Source organism: Chelonoidis abingdonii, chromosome 1, assembly GCF_003597395.2.
Source record: "Chelonoidis abingdonii isolate Lonesome George chromosome 1, CheloAbing_2.0, whole genome shotgun sequence".
Taxonomy (NCBI): domain Eukaryota; kingdom Metazoa; phylum Chordata; order Testudines; family Testudinidae; genus Chelonoidis; species Chelonoidis abingdonii.
In genome coordinates, this window is record NC_133769.1 from 162,330,082 (window position 1) to 162,342,803 (window position 12,722).

Below are 12,722 nucleotides of genomic sequence, written 5' to 3' on the forward strand. Positions count from 1 at the left end.
ATCAGCAGGTTATTTTCAGTAAGTCCAGTTTGGGGTATTTCCAGTTATTGTTAATTATACTGACTGTTCTATGACCCCTTGTTTGCAAGTACATATTGCAAAAGCCATGACCATATAGAATATTGCAAATCAGCAAGCTATTTTAACAGGTATCATGTGCTTGGGTAGTATTGAGCTGGTTATCTTGTGACTCCCCCCTTGTGATTTACCTTAAGCAAGCGAATATTATTATACATATTTGATTATAGCTGAGCTGGCCTCTAAGGGACCCCTTATCCCCCTCCCAGTTCCTCTTTTGTCAGTTTCATACCCCGTTTCTTCATATCTAGTTTTTCCACACCCTGTGTCCTATATGCTGATATCCACACCCTGCGTCCTATATGCTGATAAATAAGTTTCTTTTGAGCAGTTAGACTTTTAGCTTTTATTTTGCATTGGTTAGCTAAAGCCTGAGGCCTACATACATGGGCCTGTAAAATAATTGCAAAGCTTGTTTAATGAGAACCTATAACGAGGGGGCGGGGGTTATATTTCTTATCACAATGAAATCAGAGTCTTCTGCTGAGCTGTGAAGGCTTTGTTGATCTGTGTAGCACTGTCACCCCAAAAGCTAAATTCTGATCATACAGCCCTGAAATGCCATCTTTACTCTGATGCACGCCCCATCCAGCCACCAGCTAGTCCCTTGATGGCAATACTTGGATCCTTCTTTCATTGTTGTATTATGTATGGCCTACATAGCAATGCAGCCTTGTTTTGTGACCTTGTAGGATGCTACTGAGCATGTTCAGGCATCTTGCCACCATACCCTGCTCTTCAGTACTGACATGAGGGCGGGCTGTCTGACTGAGAGGCCTTCACATTAAGTTACCTGACATTTACTGTGTTTTGGGGTCAAATAAATTACTGGGTTTAATCATGTTGTGTGGCAGTGTCACTTGACCCTGCCAAATTCTCTTGGCTTGAGCATGAACTCCATGAAGACATAAATTGACTCCAGGTTCACTTGATAGATTTACAGAGCAATGACCCTTGGGCTGAGTTTCAAGTTTGTAACAAACTCAGGATATTATATTTTGTTGTGTGAATACTTATGTGGCTGTAGCTGGGAGCAAGGCTCTGGTAAAGGTCTTGTCCCTGATAAAGGGAGAGAAAGCACTTCACTTTGCTTAACAGCTAAGTATGGAACTTCACCAGAATCCTTATCCAGATTTCTTTTCTGAAGCATGGTAAAAATGCACAAAAGTCTGTCAGTGTATCATCTCCTTTAGTAAATAATTCCTCTCAGAATCTGCCACAAACCATCACGTGATAAACATCGAACAAAAGTTTGAAATGTTAAAGGAATAAAACTACTCAGGGAGTAAATTATCTTTACAACTGGCCAATATAAAATAATACCGTGCAAGCGTCTTAAAGTAGTAATTGATAAAGGAATAAAACTGCTAAAAGAATATATTCTTCATGCACCGAGGCTAAGTGTTTAATAGTGTTCAGATGTATTTAATCTCCAAGGGCCCCAGAACAGGCATAGAAAATGAACTTACCCTAAAGAAAATAGATATGGGTGATCTTTCATGAGATCTCCCATACATCTGCTTTACCTCCTGTCTGCTTTCAACAGCCATGGAGTGCTACAGCAAAGTCAGTGTGAGGAAAAAAGTCGATGAACATCATAGTAATACTTTGCCTTTCTATAGCTCCTTTCATCTGAGGATCGGAAAGCACTTATGGAAATTAATGAGCTATGCCTCACAACCTCTCCCTCCTTCAGTGAAGTACCTCAGAATTTTTGCCTCAGTTTTATGGTTGTGGAAACTGAGGCACAGAGAGGTTAAAATTACTTACCCAAAATCAGATAATGAGTCAGGGATAGAGCTGGGACTAGAGCTCAGGAGTTCTGACACCCAAGCCTCCACTCCCTTTGTAACTCGTGTTTAAATAGCTCATCTCTGCTATGAAAGAGGACATATCAGGCGACTCATTTACAACAAAGTTATCCCCCAACATGGTTATAGCATAGCTCAGTTTTTAACTATAGACTAGATCCAACTATATTTTATCTAGGTGCCCAGTTTTGGTGCCATCTTGCAAAGCCCAAGGCCATAGCATACTTTGGGTGTAGAGTTAGAACATGGTTTGCTTCCACTAAGGACTGCAAAACCAAATGGTGTTTCAGTTGTAATTGCGTTGTAACTGGGTACCTTGACACAGTAATTTTTACAGCGTAGACTATCCCAAAATTTCATAGTGAGCTGAAAGCATTAGTTTTACAGAGAGAAAGGATTAAGGAGCTATTGCACCACATTATGTATAGGTTTCAAAGGTTGACTCCCCTGACATGATCTGACAAAGGGAGTGCATTCAGAGACGGGGTCGAGTTCTCCTAGATTGCACTATGGTATGATTTGATTCCTCTTTGGCTGGAGATGTGTCTGTCCCAATCTGATATTTTAAAAGATTGCACTATGGGAAAAGGGAGATCTGCTTTTGATGTTCAGGTGGAGCCTTAAAGAGTGTGCAGAAGAGATAGGGGGACAGATTGGGGGTTGAAAAGTATGAGTCAAAATGCATTCAGATAGCACTTTAGAAGGGTGGTACAGTGTGTGCTGTATGTCATGTCCTAGTAGAATCTCTGACAGATCTGTGGTGATCACAGTTGCCGTGATCACAGATCATGAGTCGTGCAGAATGCATCCAGCAAGGTTCTCCCTGACTCCAGGTCATTCTGAATTGTTTATCTCTCATTCTCCCGTCTTTGTATTGGCTACTCAGTCAGTCCCACCATACAGCTGAAGTTCATTCTCTTAGGTCTCAGCCTACCTCCACTGAAGCTAGTGGATGGTGCACCTTGATTTTGATGAGAGTTGTACTGGGTTTTTAATGTCTCTCTCAACTACTTTTCTTATTTTCTCTTTTCTTATTCTTGGCTAATCCTCAATTAGCTTAATTAGAAATGAACCCAAACCAAAACCACAAAGCCAAACACCCTCAGAAGTGAGTCCAGATTTTGAAGCATTTCTGGATTGAATCTCTTCATAAAAGCTTGAAAATAATGGGCCAGATTTTCTGCACTGTTCTGCTTGCTTTGAGATGCTCGGATGGAGGGGATGTGAAAACCTTCAGTGAGCAGGTATGGAAGAATAGAAGGTGGGTGGGTTTGGAAAGCAGCACATCAAGAAAGCTACTCATAATCTGTGTTCTTGGATCACAGAATACTTTCATTCCTAACTTATTCATTGCATGCTGACCATAATAATTAATTCAGACATAATAACATACTCTATAGACAGTGCTAAAATGCAGTTTCCATTTTTATTCCATATTTTCATGTGCTTACAACTTTCTCAAACTAATTTGGGGCTGAAATTTTCCATGCTTAACTCAGAGGTGAATTTTTCTGAAAAATATAGTTCTTGAAGAGTGTGTGTGTGTGTGTGAGAGAGAGAGAGAGAGAGAGAAAGTAGATTATGCTCTTTCCAACATGTTTCAGTAACAAAAGTTTGTGTCTGCATAATTTAAAATAAACTCAAAACCAATGTTGTTCAAACTTGGCTTGTTTTGTAGATCTCACTGAGATCTAAGTAATGAGCCAAATTTTGTTCAGTGGTTCCAAAGTGTGATATTTTGCACATTCATAATATGTACAAACTTGGATAATTGTACTTCTGTAACTTTTCCACTGAGACCACTTTTCATGCTCATGGTGACCAAATTGTGATTGTCAGGAAGTCCATAAGCTTCCATTTATTAGCTAATATATTTTCACCAGCTTTCCTGAAAAGGGGAGCAGAGTTTTTCATTATGGAATATTCATGGAATAAAATTCAAATGAAAGATGTCTTGGAGCAGCAGGAGGGAGGCAGTGGTAGACAGAAGCAATATTGCTTATACAGGGTCCAAGAATGTATTTTTATTGGTGCAATGGATGAGTGTCCTTTGTGGTTGCATTTCTTATGTCTACTTTTGAAAGATTCAGCATGTCTGCTTCTCAGTCACTCTTCTCTTTTGACCCAAATTTAACCTGTGTTCCATCAATCTCTCTTTTCTATTGGGAACATTGTCCCTGATGATCCATGTTGAAGGTTTTTTCACCTGAGTCTAGAGATGCTCCTTAACTCAAATCCTGGTTCTGAATATCTTTTATTCCTTATCTGTTCTTAGCTGCTGATAATCTTCATGCAGTGAATTTTACATTGCACTGGGTCCTTGTTGACAATGATGCCATGTAAGTAAAAAAAAAAGTTGTCACCCCTTATTTTTGATCTTTGTCTCATATCCAGCTTTAAGATCTTTAAGTAGGTGAAAATTGGGGCCTAAAGTACTTGAATATCCATTTAACATATCCTGACAATTTCCTTTTAATCTATCAGATACTTTAAAAGTCTAATCTCTCTTGTTCTAGCAATAGCTTGTCTTATTTGAGTGGCACCTTTGGGTCTAATGAATCTGGATGTTGGTGACTCACCTCTAACTGTGCAAGAGATCCTGGGGTGAAAGTTTTTACCTGTCATGCACCTCGGAGTGGGAATTTTCTGCCAGTAGCATTTGTGACATTGACACTATTTCACTTTCCGATGTCAGACTCAGGTCTTACTTGTGGACTTGACAGATTTCAAGTTATGTGAACTGTGTCTGTTTTGTAAAAGCTTTTTTAGGAACAAGGGCTTGAGGGTTTTAGATTTTGTTTAGAAATGGGCCTGAACCAAAAGTTTATATGTGCACCACTCTAGGGCTTTTGGGAGTTTTGAACACAGGTCTGGGGTTTGCAGCTTGGGCCCATCTCTAGATTTTGTTGGTAGAAAATGTACTGCATTTATTGTAGGGTGAAGGTTCTCAGGTTAAACATACTGTTATTATGAATACATGATTGTTAAAGATGGACTGTAGATATCTTGAAAGGCTGAATGTCAGATCATAGAGGCACAGCATGCTTGTACATGAGGGACACAAGTTTGGAAGCTTGCCACACCTTCTCCCCAGGCTGGTAGAACTCACCTGAGGTAAGATGAAGGCTGGATGCGTAATAAGCATCTACTGATGGTTTATCTACATGTCTATAGAGGTGTTAGTGTTGGAAGAGTTCGCTCCTTTCCCCAGTCCACGCCAGCCTCCTAGACAAGTGGCTCATGATGTAGTCGAACTGTGGAAAGAGGAGGTGAGAAAGGAGTATGGCAAGGAGTATGGCAACGGGACCTATGAGAAGCCAACACACATTAACCAAATGTCATGTGCCTTTTTAATAAGGTTTCAGGACAGGAATCATTACAACAAACAGTTTGTCAGGACCCTGGTGCAGAGCTTCCAAACAAAATCCACAAACCCAAATCTGTGAGTCATGTTAGGTTTGTCTCCTGGCGCCTGAGAGAGAAATCACCACCCACTGCAGTCTCCCTGGCTTCTACTCTCTATTCATTCCTCCCCTGTCACGTCTCAGTTTACTATTCCTGTGTTTAAATAGCTCAGCCCAAGGGGAGGATGGGGCCTCCTAGATTATTGCCCAGTTGTCCCTTAAAGGGGTAGTACACTTTTCCCCATACACTGTTTCCAACAATGGTTATATGCAATGCCTTTTGTACACAAAACCACTATGCTAAGCTGGAGGTGCACATCCTGGCCCTCTAAATAGAAATGATTGAAATAATGTATATATATTGGGAGGGGGTATTGCCTGAAGCTTGTTCATTAGTTAATAATTCCTTCTGCCCTCCCATGTCTAGTCTTGTAAGGAAATTGAGTTAATAAATCCAAGATATTATTAAATAAAGTAAGTATTTAATATCACTTGTCCTCTTTGAATCCAAGCTGCAATACAACAGAATTTCATTTTATAAATAACACCTTTCGTGTTTGCACCACAGGGCATGATACAAAAGAATCTAAATAGAACATGAATGCTGTAATCAAATGCAGACCCTGGGAAGGCAAATTAAAAAGGCATGTTGTTGGTTAGAGCAGTAGACAAGGTAAGTATAGTGGGTCACAGCAGAAAAGCTAGTTGCAAATACGAGGGCACAGTCAAATGAAAATTATTTGCTTGCCCACTCCAAATCATGTGTGACCATTCTGCATCCATGATCTGTTTTTTTAAACACAGGAATATTTTGGAGGTTGTTACATTTTAATAGTTTCTGCAAAACAAAAACAAAAAAAAGCCACAAACAAACCTGCGTTTGCATCAGGAGAAGACTAGCAGAATATGTATATTTATACATCTAGATACTGCCTCAGGAGAAAACTGTTGGAAAGTCAGCTTATCTGATCTAATCTAATGTAGCACTGCTGCATCCATAACCACAATATGTAGGCATCAGATTACAAGAATTAAGTATAAGAGGGGTTCAGATGCTGACTTGAGAGATCTGGGTTCTGTTCCTAGCTCGACAACAGTTTTCCTGTATGACTTTGGTTGTCACTTAGGGCCATATTTCTAATGTATTTAGGTGCCATAAGAGGTAGAAAGGTACCTAGTTGATTTTAAAAGCATCTAGGTGAATATTCTCCCACAGTATTCTCTCTGCAGTGTAGTGGAGAGAAGTGGTCTGTGAGGCAGGCATGTCCTATTCCAGTAAAGGCTGTAAAGATGGAGCCCAAGACCTTACTGTGAATCCAGAATTGGATGGTGAACCATTGCAGAGCATAGAGGAATAATGTGCTGTGATCCCAAATATGTCTCTCACTCAGAAGATAAGCAGTCCGTCTGGTGGACCAGATTAAACTTCCATGTGACCATTCGTAAATGTGGACAGGTGTGTAAGGCTGGTCCATGCAGCAGAATTTTGAAGAGTGGGTTAAGTAAGCAGTGCACACACCTCATTCATAAATTCATTCATTTTAAAGCCAAAAGGGACCATTATCATCATCTAATCTGACCTAATTGAATGGGACAGATCTAGTACGTACCATGGACATTTCTGGAGGCAGCTTTCCATGCAAATGCAGGCTTCATGGGATTCAGAAATTTGAAAAAGTGAGTTACAGTAGTCTCCCTAATGTTCCGCAACATCCAAAGGGCAGGAATAACTATCTATCTAGGTATCTATATGGCCTCAATCGCCATAGTATCATATAGATTAATTAATTTATCCTTGCAATGCCCCAGTGTCATAGGAAGATCTTATTAGTTCCATATTACCGGTAAGGCGGTGAAGGAAAGAGAGAGAAATCAGACTTTGAGTCTATGTGGAAGTGAACCTGTCTCCTGAGCCTAATTCAGTGCTCTGAGCACATGCTCCCTGTTTCTCTAAAATAACAGCATTGTCAATATCCACATCATGGTCTAGCAGTATTTGTGAGCTGCAGCATATACAAGGTCCAAGCTTAGTGACAAATGCAGAGATGTTGTTTGATGAGTGAAAGGAGTATTATGTTTCTGAGGTGAAAATACGCTAGAATAGATTATTTCCCTGGGGGTGGTGCTGTTTGATGGAATGTGCTATAGTGGTCAGAGCAGAATATGAGTACAGGCAGTCCAGAATCCTGGGGTCTGATCTTGGGTCTGCTACTGATTACGTCTGTGACTCTTAATTTGTGTGTGCCAAATGGTAAATTAGTGAAGTAATACTATGTGCGGTGGTTGACTGGGGTGTTTGTAAAGCGCTATGAGATCTTGAGAAGAAAGGCTCTGCAAAGGGAACAAGTCATTACATTCTCGAAGCTTTGTTTATTTCGGGCACACTACAACTTTCAACACACACCCTCACATGTGGAGAAACATACAAAAGGGGACAAGAGTACTGGGATGTTCCACAAGCTTTGTAGAATTTGTAGAGAAGTGTTCTCAACCTGATGAGAAACCAGGAAAATAGTGTCTAAATCCAGTGGATCCCAAGAATCCTTTGAGGGAGGTAGCGCCAGCCCCATTGTGTGTCAGCCTTTCTGTAGTGCTGCCCAGCCTGTGGCCTGTGCTCTGTCATCTCAAGACCTTTCCTCCCCACTGGGGTTACAGAGGTGGAACAGAGGTTAATGGAGATGAGTTGAATTAACATGCATGTGGATATCTGCAGCTGATCCCCAGTGTTGTCTCCAGTATGCATCCTCCAGATCCACAGAATCCTAACTGCATGAAGAGGAGTAGAATATGCAGCCGCGTCTGCATCACTCTCCTACACTCCCTCCTACTTCTAATGGTTTTTGATCTCCTTTGTCTTGCATATGGGGTCATGAGAGTATCAGGCTCCTTGAGACCTATATATTTTGCATCATACATCAGACAGCCAGATAAGCCCCTGAGTTGCTCTTGTGTTTCTAAACGGACATAGTTCAGTAATACTGGGAAGTTGTGTATTTTGAGTGCACCTGTAGAATCACAGCCTGATGTGCCAGTCTGCGAGACTCTAATCCCAGAGATAACAGGCAAGACAGGCTGCATCAGTAAAGCTTCAGTGATGATAGTATATGTATTAAAAAAAGAAGAAAGAAAAAATGTCTCAAGAAGGAATCTCTGAAGAGACCTCACTAGAACATATAGTACACACAGTGGAGATGTTTCTGCGGCCAACTGATTATTTTTGCTTAATTAGGTATGAGCAAATGAGTCTAATAGTGAAGAACAAATCCCTAGAACCAGTGTGTAAACAATGTCAGTGAAGAAAAAAAATAAAAATAAAGTCTTCCAAAGCGGCCTGCTGCATTGAAGGTAAATGAAATATTTAGTGGCGGCAGCAGCAAAAAAATGAAATATGAGCTCTTGCATCCCAGGTTATTAGTGACCTGTTAAAAGACAGGCTGCAAAGTGCCTTTACCAAATTAAAACTTTGAAAAAGGGCACAAATGGGAAATGTCAAAATAAAGAATTGGAGGGAAATGATTGTCCTCCTGACTCTTATTATTTTGCGATGCTGAGGCTGTGGCTGCTGGTAACGGAGGTGAAATAAGAACGGCATGATTCAGAGTTACTCCTAAAATCTGTAATGGAAAGAATCTGCATTGACTGGCAACCAGTGGAATTTGCTGAGATTTGGATCATGATCTCCATAATGCGTCTGCTTCATAAGTTGTTTGTTTAGTCCTATGTTTGAGAAACCTCGTAGGCTTTTTTAATGGAAGGTTTAATTCGGCCTTCTTTTCCCTGTTCACATTGTAGGCTTCCCTAACGCTCCATGACACTAAATAATCCAAATGCCAATGTGCTTAATTTAATGCCTACTACCGATCTCTAATTTATTAATCACAGAGGGCCAAGTAATGCCCTCACTTTCATCTATGCAAATTCTTTGAATTCAGCAAATCATTGGGAACCCAAGGTGAGTTGATCAGCTTGCAGATCTTATCTTCTGCATGGAACTGTTGGATGTTTTATGAGGCTTGGTCAGGAATTATTTTCTCAACTTCTGTTCAGGTTCTTGTACCACACCCACAACCATGTTACCTGAGCACCTACTATTTCTGACTTTTCATTGACTTCAGTGGGGCTTCACTGAAGTGAGGATATAATTTGGCTCAGTGTTCATATAAGAACTGTCTCCTCAAAACCCAAGCAGAAAATGTCTTATTAAGTGAGGAATGAATGCAAGGATAATCCAGTAGATGACCAAACAGATGAGAATAGGTTCTGGGGAGCAGATTGGACAGTGGGCTGAGTTCTATGTTCGATTCTTGGCTTTCTCTTGACTCATTATTTGACACTGGGCCTCTCTGTGCCTCAGTTTCACCATCTGTAAAATGGGGGCAGTAATACTGGTCTGCAGTACCTCACATAGGTTTTGGGAGGCTAGCACATTAATTTTTTTTAATCATTTTAATCATGTTTGAAGGCTCTACAGAAACTATCGTGTTTTTATAGTGGGCTTGAAGAACTTCCATCACCACCCACAATTAGAAAAATCTGAGTGTACTGAAACTACAGATCGATTTTAATGGGAAAAAATCCATACCAGAAAGGGGGCTTGGAGGAGTTTGGCTGTGTAAGGGAAGAAACTGAAATGTGACCATTTTTATCCCAGAGAGTCAGATTAGCAGGTTGATAAATTTACCTTGGGTTCAGGGTGGCCATTTACTGTGGATGGTGCTGGAGAGGATGTGCATTTGGATTCGGATTACACATTAATAATGCTTGGTATCACCATGCATCAGCCAGGTGGTCAGATCTACAATTAATCAATTAGACTGGCATGATCGATTAGAGTAAGTTTTCTGTTTCCCACACCTCCTCATGTGATGTGTTGCTGATGTCACTCTGACTATTCTGCCTTTGGAGGGGCCTTTTAAAATTCTTGGGTTTTTTTGTTTTTTTTATGGCCTGCTTGGAGTTATATACTTCAAAATGCTCTAACAATAATAGCTTCCCAAAGAGGCTTGAGACTGAAAGAGCAGTATTTATCCATAACTTTCATCTTCAATTCACTCAGCTTTTATTTTTGATCTTACCTCCTATCTAAACATGCCTCTGTCTGTCTAATCTGTCTGCATTGGTAAAGCACCTATCATGGAAGGGAGCCCAGAAAGGGAGAGCACCACTTCACTAGCAAGGCACCATATTAAAATATGCATTTTTAATTTGTATCTGATGAATACATTGGTGCTCAGGAAAGCAGTATGGGTGAATTGTGCAACTCTTCCACTGAAACTCAGTCTGGAATGACAGAGCTCCTACTGTTTTAGTAGTGGCCACACTCTCACAGTTATGCCAGTGGACTCACTGCTATTCCAACAACCCTTCCCATACTGTGTCCCATCCCCCCCCCACCCCACCCCACCCACAACTGACGTTTAACTTGCAGCATCCCCTGCTGTTCCTGTCCTGGCCCAACACCCAACTTTTCAGTGCACCTCATTCTGACCAGCAGCCTATTCTATTCTAGCCCTGGGCCCACACACAGCTTTACCAGTCTACCTGTAGCATCACCCTGTTCTTGTAGTCCTGGACCCTCCCCCAACATAGCTCTGATATCTAGCCTTCAGTGCCTCTACTGTTGCAATCTTTGGCCTCTCGTGGGCAGAGAATTGTGACTCACACTGCATTGTGCCAAGCTGTGCAGTTGTTTTTGTTTTAGACAAGAGTCTTGGGACTGTATTGAGATCACCATGCTCACTTCACTTGTGACCTATGATAAGATAAAACCTATCTATAAGTAAATACAAATTCTAGTCTTTTGGGATGAGAATCATGACATTAGCTTACTAGCCCATAAATCTTTTCAGAGCAAGGGGGCGGGGAGGGGTGGAAAGGGAGAGCAATAGTACCTCCCTTGCAATGCTCATGGCCTATCAATGCCTCTATATATTTTATTTGACCTTCCTCCTTCTTCCCCTTGCCTTGAACTTCCCTTCCGAAACTGTGCTAATGGCGCAGTGATGATCAGAGCTAAAGAAACTTCGTTAACAGGCTGCCACAAGAAATCCTGGAACAGTGACATCTGTTGAATTTGGATAGTTTTGTTTGTCTACTGGGAAATTGCATGAACGTCCCAACAGGGTTTTTTTCATTTTTTTTTTTTTTTTAAAGTTCATGTTGTGCTTTTTTTTTCAAGGGAGGTAGCTTCAGGAGACATGGCTGCTTTCTTGCTTTCTGATGTAGTGTAAAGTTTTCCGTTGAGAGACAATAATGTACATTCCTCTGGCAGGATGGGATGGATTTTTGTGTTTCTCTTGCTGTTGTTTATTTATAAGACATTTCCTCTTGGTTAGTGGAAGTTTGATCGTAAGAGGCTCCAGTGATTTTCCTTCCCACCTCTCCCCTCCCTAATTTCTCTGCCTCGGCACTCGCTCTGGAACACAGTGAAAGCCCATCAGGGCAGGGGGAGTTTAGCAGCCAAGCCTTACCACTCTCAAGAGACTGTGAGGTGATTCTCTTTCGTCACTGCTTGGATCAGAACTACAGCCTTGGTGAGTGGTGAGGTTCCAGAATGTGATGTGTCAAGGATTCTATTCTTGGTGCCTTTGAAGCGAAGCAGGAAACAAAGCTTTTTTTTTATTATTTTTTTAAGTAACAACAATCACACTGGAAGATGGAGCTTTAAACAGTTTTTGCAGAGCTGAGGAAACTGCACTTTGTATTCACTAGGCAGTGACAGACCAAATAGATCCTGTGTTTAGGATGACTTAGCCTGTATTGGTAGGCTTTCCTGCTGCCACCAGTGGGTGTCAGACTTAGCAGCAGCTAACAAGGCTTGTAGGAGACAAGAGGACTGGATGAGCTGGTAAGGGGGAGGGTTTGTGGGGGAGAGAAAAATGTTAATCCTTCACTTGGAGTTTCTGTCTGGCAACTTTTCATGTCTCTGTGTTCTGAGCATTTACATTATGCTCTGAATACCTGATTGCCCAGCCAAGCAGAAAAGAAACCCTATGGTGGATGCATAGGAAAAGAAAGTCGTTCTGTGAAGGGCACCTCTGGGAATAGGAAGAACTAGTTGGTTTATAGACTGCAAGTCCATGATTTTTAGTTTTTTGTTTGGAGTTTTTGTTTGTTTGTATGTTTTTTCTACCTCTCTTCCTTGCCTTGTTTTCTCTTTGAGACCATATAGGGAAGTGGCATATCAAGGCATTGGGAAAAATGCTAATTCCTTTGATGAGGTTTCTATCCAAGCGCTTTACAGACATTAATGACTTAAGTATTACAACACCTTGTGAGGGACTTAGGTGGACTTATGCCCATTTTACAGTTAGGGAAAGTGAGGCAGAGCAAGCTGAAGTGATTTGTTCAAGGTCAAGGGAGAGCCAGTGACAGAGCAAGAAATAGAACCCATAGCTTCTCATTTCTAGTCCCAGACTACAGCCAGTCT

General features: G+C 41.1%; 1 protein-coding gene across 11 annotated transcripts in view; it reads left to right on the forward strand.

Annotated features, from left to right (window-relative positions):
- ZBTB20 (zinc finger and BTB domain containing 20) overlaps nt 1–12,722 on the forward strand; it is a 644,993-nt gene that overhangs the window by 358,751 nt on the left and 273,520 nt on the right. The window contains exon 1 of one of the 11 annotated variants that reach the window (XM_075072219.1): nt 5,795–5,966. The exons of the other annotated variants lie outside the window; for them this stretch is intronic. The gene's annotated coding sequence lies outside the window, so the exon portion shown is untranslated. Of the gene's footprint in view, nt 1–5,794; nt 5,967–12,722 lie in introns of those variants that run through there. 11 annotated transcript variants of the gene reach the window in all.